The sequence below is a fragment of the Triticum dicoccoides genome, chromosome 4A (assembly GCF_002162155.2).
Source record: "Triticum dicoccoides isolate Atlit2015 ecotype Zavitan chromosome 4A, WEW_v2.0, whole genome shotgun sequence".
Taxonomy (NCBI): Eukaryota; Viridiplantae; Streptophyta; class Magnoliopsida; order Poales; family Poaceae; genus Triticum; species Triticum dicoccoides.
Window position 1 is genome coordinate 321,161,509 of NC_041386.1, and position 10,167 is coordinate 321,171,675.

A 10,167-nucleotide genomic window follows, 5' to 3' on the forward strand; every position below is an offset into this window, starting at 1 on the left:
GTTCGTGAAGTTTTGCATGAGAAAGAGCTCAAAAGAGAAAGAGCCAAACAAGATTTTAAGCAAAAGGGAAAGATAAGCAAATAGCTTTTAAGCAATAACCATAGCATCATATTACATTAAGATTGTCATACTCGATCATCTTGGATCATATCATCGGAATACTTGTGATAGAAGTCGTTGCATTTTTGCTTAGTAGGTTGTGCACAAGCCTTCGTATCCGCCTATTATGAAATCGTGCTAGTGTCTCTCTAGTGTTGTGCAACAAGAGCATTTTCCGTGGATTCCACATTTTGGCTCATTCCTTGGTTGCATAACACCATTTATCTTTCTGTGTGTGTTTCTGTGTACCATATCTTGCTATTGGTCTAGTTGTTGCATTTGCAAATTTGCAAATCTTTTCCAACATTATTGAAGCTCACTAACAATTGCATCAAATTTTGTGCCACCATCCTAACCAAGCTCCACTATAAGCTTTTACATGTGTAGGTGTGAGAAACCGACAAGAATTGGTACCAATTGTGCTATTTCCTTGTTCCACATTTGTGTGATCATTGATCCATCTTCAACATCGGTCAAGGTACATTTGGTATAAGTTCTTCTCTTTATCCCACTCACATATTTTCTTGGAATGATGGATAGGCCAAGTACTTCTACCAACCCACTCTTCATCGAGCAAGATGACGACATGTCCTCCTACGTCACAAAGAGCCACCTCTTTGGTGCACAATGAGCTTTGCATCAAGACCAACAAGCAATGAGCGAATGCATCGACAACCTCGCCACCGACTTGCAACTCTCCGAGCAACACACAAGATACTACTTCGACAATAAGCTCAACGAACATAAACAAGAGAATGACACAAGAATGGACGAGATTCGTGCTTTGTTGGTCAACCGCTCTTCTACCACTTCGTCCTACTCAAGACGGGGCCGCTCGAGTTGACACTCCGACGACACCATCTCTGGCTCAAGTACTCCGACATCAAACAATCATCAACAAGCCGTGCGCCAAGACCGTCAAGAAAACCGCAATCCCCTACACGGCAATCCTACACAAGAGCAATTCGACGAGCAAGCACATCGGCATCGCCAAAACCAAGCTACTCTTTCGCAAGCACAAGAACGACAACGTCTACACCAACAAGAGGAAGAACGAGCGAGACAACACCAAAATGAGCAAGATGCCGAGGCACGACGTCAAGAAGAACAACGATGAGCAGCTCAAGCACTTGAGGCGCAACGTGCCCTTGGAGATTCAAGTCAAACCGTCACCACATGCAACCGGAAAACTTGTGAGCACCAAGAAGCACTTCGCGAGGAAGTTCAAGAAAGAATATATCAAGCTCGCGTGCATCGTCAAGTTCCTCATGCTCCTCCACAAGCTCGACAAGAACCTCAAGTTCACCCAGAGCAAGAAGACAATGGAAATCCTCCAAGACAAGAGCAAGTTGAGGGAGACAATCCTCCTCGTCAAGGACGTCATCATCCCCGACCCCAACACAATGAGGAGCAACGCTACCACAAGCTAAAGTTCACCATGCCCAAGTTCACCGGAAGCAATGATCTCGAAGGGTAACTTTCATGGGCATTGAAGGTTGACAAAATCTTCTTCTTGCATAACTATGAGGAAGAGAAGAAAATCGCAATGGCATCCCTTGAGTTCCAAGACTACATCCTCATTTGGTGGGAACAAGTCATTAAGCACCGAGAGGCAAGAGGTGAACCACCCATCACAACTTGGGCGCAAATGAAGGATGTCATGAGAGCACATTTCGTGCCAACCTACTACAATCGTGACCTCTTCAAGAAACTCCAACTTCTCAAACAAGGAACCAAGAGCGTTGAAGAATACTACAAGGAAATGGAGATCGCCATGATACGAGCCAATGTCATGGAAGATGATGAGCAAACTATGGCACGTTTCTTGAATGAACTCAATCATGGTATCAAGAAGATCGCCAACTTCCAACCATACTCGAACCTCATCGAGCTAGTGCACCAAGATACCAAGGCGGAACGTCAAGTGCAAGATGACTTCAAGTATGCCAAGTTCTCATCCAAGCCCTATGGTTTCTCCAACACCCAAGCTTCAACGACTCCAACACATTCTACCTCAATGAAGCCTTCTAAAAGTAACGGCGACAAGTCAAGTTACAAGAAAACTTCGACAACCTCAATTCGTCCTCCTACAACAAGCAACCTGAAGCCGAGAGCTTCATCATCCTCTACCCGAACCGATGAGATCGTCAAGACAAGTTCCTTCACATGCTTCACATGCGGCGGCCGAGGCCACAAGTACTTCAAGTGTACCAACATACGCACCATGATCTTCCATGACAATGGTACATACGGCTCCATGAGTGAAGGATAAATGGAAGCCCTTGAGCAAGTGGCCATGCATCGGCAAGTGAACGAGGATGAAGATGATCAAGTCTTTTGTGACGAAGATAAAAGCCCCGCTCTTGTTGTCTCCAAGGTCTCGACACTTCAACATCAACAACAAGAAGACCAAAGATGCCATCTCTTCCATACCAAGGTCGGCATCAATGGAAGGTCCGTCAAGGTCATAATCAATGGAGGGAGTTCTCATAACTTGGAAAGTGAAGAACTTTGCTCCAAACTCCAATTGGTCAAGATGAAGCACCCCACATCCCTACAAAGTTCAATGGATAAGTGACTCCGACACTATCAAAGTCGAGCATATGGTACAAGTTTCCTTCAAGATCGGAGCTTACGAAGACACTTTGGAGTGTGTTGTCGTTCTGATGTCCGTTTGCCACCTACTTCTTGGATGACCTTGGCAATTTGACTGAGGTGTTATCCACAACGAGCGAACAAATCACTATAGCTTCAATATGAAAGGAAACGAATATGTGTTACGACCAATGTCTCCAAGCCAAGTAATCACCGACAAGCAAGCCACCCATCGTGGAGAAAATAGTGAGAGGGCGAACCACCAAAAAGAGAGTGAGCACCACAAACCCAAATTGAGTGCCTCCCCGATGAGCGACAAGAAAAACCTAGTCCTATTTACCACCAAAAGTGAGACGAGAGAAGTGTGCGAGAAGCCATCAAGTGTCATGCACTATGTCCTTTTGTGCAAGGACGAGGCACCAAAAACTAACACCTTTCACAATCTACCTTTAGTGTTATCTTCTCTTTTGCAGGAATTCCAAGACGTATTCCCCGACGGGCTACCTCTGGGTCTACCTCCACCACGAGGCATCGAACACCGAATCGACCTCATCCCCGGAGTACCCCTTCCTAACAAGGCTCCCTACCGTGTCAACCCCGAGGAAACTAAGGAGATCCAACGGCAAGTACAACAACTCATCAACAATGGCCATGTAAGAGAAAGCTTGAGCCCTTGTGTCGTACTAGTAATCCTTGTTCCCAAGAAAGATGGTACATTTCACATGTGTTCTGATTGTTGTCCTATCAAGCTATTATCGTGCGTTATCGTTATCCTATTCCACGCCTAGATGATATGCTAGATGAGCTTAGCGGAGCCACCATTTTCTCTAAGATTGATCTTAAGAGTGGCTATTATCAAATATGCATCCAAGAAGGTGATGAATGGAAAACCGCATTTAAGACGAAATTTGGCTTATATGAATGGCTTGTTATGCCAATGGGTTTATCCAAAGCACTTGGTACTTTCCTGAGAGTCATTGTCGGTGTCAAAACCGGCGGATCTCGGGTAGGGGGTCCCGAACTGTGCGTCTAGGCCAGATGGTAACAGGAGGCAAGGGACACGAAGTTTTACCCAGGTTCGGGCCCTCTTGATGGAGGTAAAACCCTACGTCCTGCTTGATTAATATTGATGATATGGGTAGTACAAGAGTAGATCTACCACGAGACCGGAGAGGCTAAACCCTAGAAGCTAGCCTATGGTATGATTGTTGTTCTGCATGTTGTCCTATGGACTAAAACCCTCCGGTTTATATAGACACCGGAGAGGGTTAGGGTTACACAAAGTCGGTTACAATGGTAGGAGATCTACATATCCGTATCACCAAGCTTGCCTTCCGCGCCAAGGAAAGTCCCTTCGGGAAACCGGACGAAGTCTTCAATCTTGTATCTTCATAGTCTAGGAGTCCGGCTGAAGGTATAGTCCGGCCATCTGGACACCCCCTAATCCAGGACTCCCTCAGTAGCCCCTGAACCAGGCTTCAATGACGACAAGTACGGCGCGCAGATTGTCTTCGCCATTGCAAGGCGGGTTCCTCCTCCAAGTACTTCATAGAAGATTTTGAACACAAAGATAGTGTCCGTCTCTGCAAAATAAGTTTCCACATATTGCCATAGAGAGAATAATATTTACACAAATCTAATCTGCTGACGTATTCCGTAGTGTGACATCGCACCACGGCCAAGCCTTTATTCGAATCGTTTTATTGTCCCACATCAGCGTGTCATGCGAGGCGGTTTCCTTGGCACGTCTCGTCGAAGCAGAGATCGTGTCCCCTTATTCTAGGATTCTCATCAATACGGGCGTGGGTAACCCAACCGTGCCATTGATTACAGCGCTTGGAGATAAGCGAGTTTTACCAGGCTGGTGGGGACACGTAGTTGCGTCCACCCATATAAGGGCATAAGGATCCACCTTTTCACCTACGCCTTCTTCCTCCTTTGCCTATCCATTTTCGCGCACTCGAGCTCCAGCGCCCAAGTCCGCACTCCCCACCTCAACCTTTTCCAGCCATGTCCGGAGCGGGAGGCAAGTGGATGGTCTCCTCCGTCACGGAGGGACACATCAAAAAACTGAGGAAGTCCAGATACTTGTCTAACGAAATCGCGTACCGGCTTCCTGAAGAGGGGCAGCTCCTTCCCACCCCAAGGCCCAATGATAGGGTAGTGTTCCTTCCCCACTTCCTCCGCGGACTGGGCTTTCCTATCCACCCATTCGTTCGGGGACTCATGTTCTACTACGGTCTGGATTTCCATGATCTGGCCCCGAACTTCATCCTCAACATCTCGACGTTTATCGTCGTGTGCGAGGCTTTCCTCCGCATCCGCCCCCATTTCGGCCTATGGCTCAAGACTTTCAATGTCAAGCCGAAGGTGGTGCGTGGCAACCAGGCAGAGTGTGGAGGCGCCATGGTGGGCAAGATGCCCAACGTCTTATGGCTCGAGGACTCCTTTGTGGAGACCCTGAAGGGGTGGCAATCAGGGTGGTTTTACATCACCGAGCAGCGCGGCCCTGAGTGGGTCGCAGCCCCCGAGTTCCGGTCCGGACCCCCAACGCGGCTCACGTCCTGGAAAGAGACGGACCTGTCGTGGGGCAGCAAAGAAGAGGTGACTGGACTGCAAACATGCATCCAAACCCTGGTGAACAAGCAGCTCAAGCTTGTTAACGTAGTCCAGGTTATGCTCATCCGCCGGATCCTCCCGTATCAACAACGGGCCTTCAATATGTGGGAGTTCAACCCGGCGCAGCACCGAACTCTGAGCAGGCTCTTCGACACGACGTACGAAGATGCCTGGAAGGTGCTTTTAAAGGGCGCCGAGGCTCCCGCATCCGCTACCGAGGATCGCGGATTCAGCGCGCAGCGTCACGCTAGCACGGTAAGTTGTTTGTACCTTTTACAGGGTATTAGTTTTTCATAGTTTAACTCTATGCGGGATCTAAGCTCCCTTACCTTTGACAGGATTGGCAGGCGAAGTCCGGACAGATCGACTGTCCGGCTCCTTTACCCGAAGACCCAGCCGATGCCCGCTTGGCGAAGCTGCTGGTTCCAGCACCCTATGTGGTGCCGGAGAAGAAGGCCACGGGGACTCGAAAAAGTGCCCGTCGCCAGGAGGTGTCAGGTTCATCATCCGACGGCTCCAAGGCGCATTCCTCCCGTGAAGACGACGAGGAGGAAGAACAGACCTCTCCCCCTCCAGCGGGAGGAGAGAAGAAAAGGAAGGTCGCCCTCACTGGGGAGGCCGAAGGATCCAAGAAGGGGAAAACCCTTCCTCCGGACTACTCCACCGACGCTGACGATGGCGGAGAGGAGTGGCCGCTCAGGGCCAAGCCCCTGGCAAAATTGTAAGTATCCAGATACCAAAGTAATTCATAGTATTCCTTTATTGCACAGCTGTAGCGCCCCGAGACCGATGTGCCACGTGTATTCCTGTTATTCGCTGTTGTTGCCTTGTCATTCGCTTGTGTGTTGCATCTTTTCATATCATCATGTGCATTGCATCATCATGTTTTCAAAACTTGCATCCGTCCCGGCCTCCTCGTTCTCTCCGTTGTCCGTTCTGAGCCCAGACACACTTGCACGCGCCCGCGGCATGTCTGAAATATTATTTTATAAGTGGCTAGAAAAGGTTCTCAGATTGGGTTGAAAGTTGGCGTGTGGTCTTATTATAGTGTAGATAGACCGCCTGTCAAGTTTCACCGCATTCGGAGTTTGTTTGTTAGCCCAACCGTTAAACTATAGCGGCGTTATAGCCGGTCTTTTCGTCGGACGTTTTCGGTCTTCGGAAACAGATGCCGGGCTCTCTCTCTCTCTTCTCCCCCTCGCAGTCTCGCCACGGCCCACCTAGTCCACCCTATTTCCCCTCTTCGCTTCTAGAGTTGTCCGATGCGATCGCACGGCCCAAAACCCTCTCTGCTCAGTGCATCAAACCCCCCCTCGCGCGCGCGTCCGAAAATTGTCCCGGACCCGACCCGAGCAGTCGTCACCGTCGTGTCCGGATCATCCCCAAACATCTACAAAACGTCTCCGTTTCTTTATTTGGGCCCCCTAACCTATTTATTCGCGACCGTCCAATTACAATCGGAGGGACCAAATACCCCTAACCAAAATTCTCGTTGTTATATAAATAGATGGAACCCTAGTCCTGTCCCATCGATCCATCTAATCCTTCCGCTGCCGCCACCCATGTTCCTCGGGAGCTTGTCCCGTCGCCAACCAAACCCCCCTCAGGATCCATTCCCCACCAACCATCGCTCGCCACCAACTCCTCCTTGCCTTGATCCAGACCACAAGAGAGGAGCTCCTGCTCTGTTTTCTTCTTGAGGCCGCAACAACAGCGCAGCTCCCGAGCGCCTCCTCCTCACCTCGTTCCCCCCCTCGGCTGCCGGCGACCACGTCCAGGACCAGGTCGCCCCTCTCCCTGCTCTCCCACTCTCCGTTTCCTTCCTTGGCTTCTCTCCTATCTACCTCACCCCTCATTCTCTCCCTGTACCAGGTACAGGAGTTCACCTGCAACCCCGTCGGCGTTAAGGAGAAGCTCCGTTGCCGGAGCGCTGCCGCCGGTGGCCACCTCCATCAGGGATGCCATGGACGCCCGCTCTGTAGGAGCTTCGTCCGTTCCTCTGCCTCGCTGCAGTCGCCCTCTTTTGCGACGAGCACCACGTGCCGCCGTGTTTCTTCTGCAAGGCCAGCTCCACCGAGCCGAAGAACATCCTCGCGCCGTTGGAGCTCCATCCCCGCACCTAGACCCGCCAGATCCCGCCGTCCCAGCACCTCCTTGCCGTCCCCTCGCCTGAAGTCGCCGCGCCATGGCCCTCTGCCTCGCCTCTGTCCTTTCGAAGGAGGTAGACGACGCGTCCGTCCGGCTTCGTTGACCCGGCCTCGTTCGGCCTCCCGTGCCAGATCGCTCGGCCTGCATACATCCGGGTGGGCCTCAGCCTGCTGCGTCCTGCATTGGCCTCTTCCACCGACCTGGGCCATAGCCCATGGTGAGAAATCCCCCTCCCAGCGCCTGTTCCTATTAGGCCCGCGACTGGATTCGGCCCAGCGTGTTTTTATTTCCCTGTTGTGATTTTAGCTTTATCCTGAGACTGCGGTTTTTGCAGAAAAACCCTTGCTCAACATGCATATAATAACTCACAAATGATGCATCATACTAAAACAATTCATATATGAAATATGCTTAGATTTGCATCTAGCTTCATAATATGTCATTTTCATCCATGTTTAAAATGTTGTTTGATTAATTTTTTCTCTATGTCATGTTAAAATGATTTAATTCATAACTTTTCAACCGTAGCTCCAAATCTAACAAACTTTATATGTATTTGGGGTAGAAAAATGCCTAGTTTAACATGGCGACCTTACTTTGCATGTCTAACAACTTTAAAATATGGTTTAGGGCAGAACAGGACCAAACCTAATATATGCACATGGGGATTTTCTGGATTTGTTGTTTGTTGTTCCGGCCTCATTTAAACTTGCCTAGATTAGATAGTTTCATCATGTTTCACCTCTTGCCATGCTAACAACATTTAATATTGTTGGGTACATAAACGAGAGAGAACTAAATAATTGATGTGGTGTTCCGTCAATATGCAACTCGTTGCATATTGAGCTCCACTTAATTTGTAGAATTGTTTGTGCACTTTGCCATGCCATGCCTCATTAAACCGGACATGCATCATACTTGTTTGTGCATCACGCCATGATTATGTGAGGGTTGTTTACTATGTTGTGTGCTTCTTTTCGGTGTTTGCTTCTTCGGGTTGGTTCCGTTAACGTCGCGTTTGTGAGGAACCGTTCGACTATGTCCGTTTGTCTTCTTCATGGACTCGTTCTTCTTCCTTGCAGGATTTCAGGCAAGATGACCATACCCTCGAAATCACTTCTATCTTTGCTTGCTAGTTGCTCGCTCTTTTGCTATGCCTATGCTGCGATACCTACCACTTGCTTATCATGCCTCCCATATTGTTGAACCAAGCCTCTAACCCACCTTGTCCTAGCAAACCGTTGTTTGGCTATGTTACCGCTTTGCTCAGCCCCTCTTATAGCATTGTTAGTTGCAGGTAAAGATTGAAGCTTGTTCCTTGTTGCAACATGGAGATGTTGTTCCTTGTTGGAACATGTTTACTTGTTGGGATATCATAATATCTCTTATTTAATTAATGCATCTATATACTTGGTAAAGGGTGGAAGGCTCGGCCTTATGCCTAGTGTTTTGTTCCACTCTTGCCGCCCTAGTTTCCGTCATATCGGTGTTATGTTCCCGGATTTTGCGTTCCTTCCGCGGTTGGGTTATAATGGGAACCCCTTGACAGTTCGCTTTGAATAAAACTCCTCCAGCAAGGCCCAACATTGGTTTTACCATTTGCCACCTAGCCTTTTTCCCTTGGGTTAGGCCAGCCCAAGGGTCATCTTTATTTTAACCCCCCGGGCCAGTGCTTGTCTAAGTGTTGGTCCAAACTAGAGCCCCTTGCAGCGCCACCTCGGGGAAACTCAAGGGCTGGTTTTAGTTGTACGGATTGCTTATCCGGTGTTGCCCTGAGAACGAGATATGTGCAGCTCCCATCAGGATGTCGGCGCATCGGGCGGTCTTGCTGGACTTGTTTTACCATTGTCGAGGATGTCTTGGAGTACCGGGATACCGAGTCTGATCGGAATGTCTCAGGAGGAGGTCTATTCCTTCGTTGACCGTGAGAGCTTGTGATGGGCTAAGTTGGGACACCCCTGCAGGGATTTGAACTTTCGAAAGCCGTGCCCGCGGTTATGGGCAGATGGGAATTTGTTAACGTCTAGTTGTAGATAACTTGAACCTTAACTTAATTAAAATGAGTCAACCGCGTGTGTAACCGTGATGGTCTCTTTCCGGCGGAGTCCGGGAAGTGAACACGGTGTTGGAGTTATGCTTGACATAGGTTGTTCTAGGATCACTTCTTGATCATACTTTTATCGACCGTGCTTTGCCTTCTCTTCTTGCTCTCTTTTGCGAACAGGTTAGCCACCATATATGCTAGTCGCTTGCTGCAGCTCCACCTCATATCTTTACCTTACCCATAAGCTTAAATAGTCTTGATCGCGAGTGTGCGAGATTGCTGAGTCCCCGTGGCTCACAGATACTTCCAAAAACCAGCTTGCAGGTGCCGATGAGACCGTGCAGTTGACGCAACCAAGCTCAGGAGGAGCTCGACGGAGATCTTGTCCTTTGTATTGTTTCGTTCTAGTTGGTCAGTAGTGGAGCCCAGTTGGGGTCGATCGGGGACCTTGTCGCATTTGGGGTTCTTCTTTTATTTTGGTTCCGTAGTCGGACGTTGATTGTATTTGGATGATGTAATGCTTTATTCAAGTAATTGTGTGAAGTGGCGATTGTAAGCCAACTATGTAACTTCTTCCCCTATTTTATTACATGGGTTGTGTGAAGATTACCTCACTTGCGACATTGCTTTCAATGCGGTTATGCCTCTAAGTCGTGCTTCGA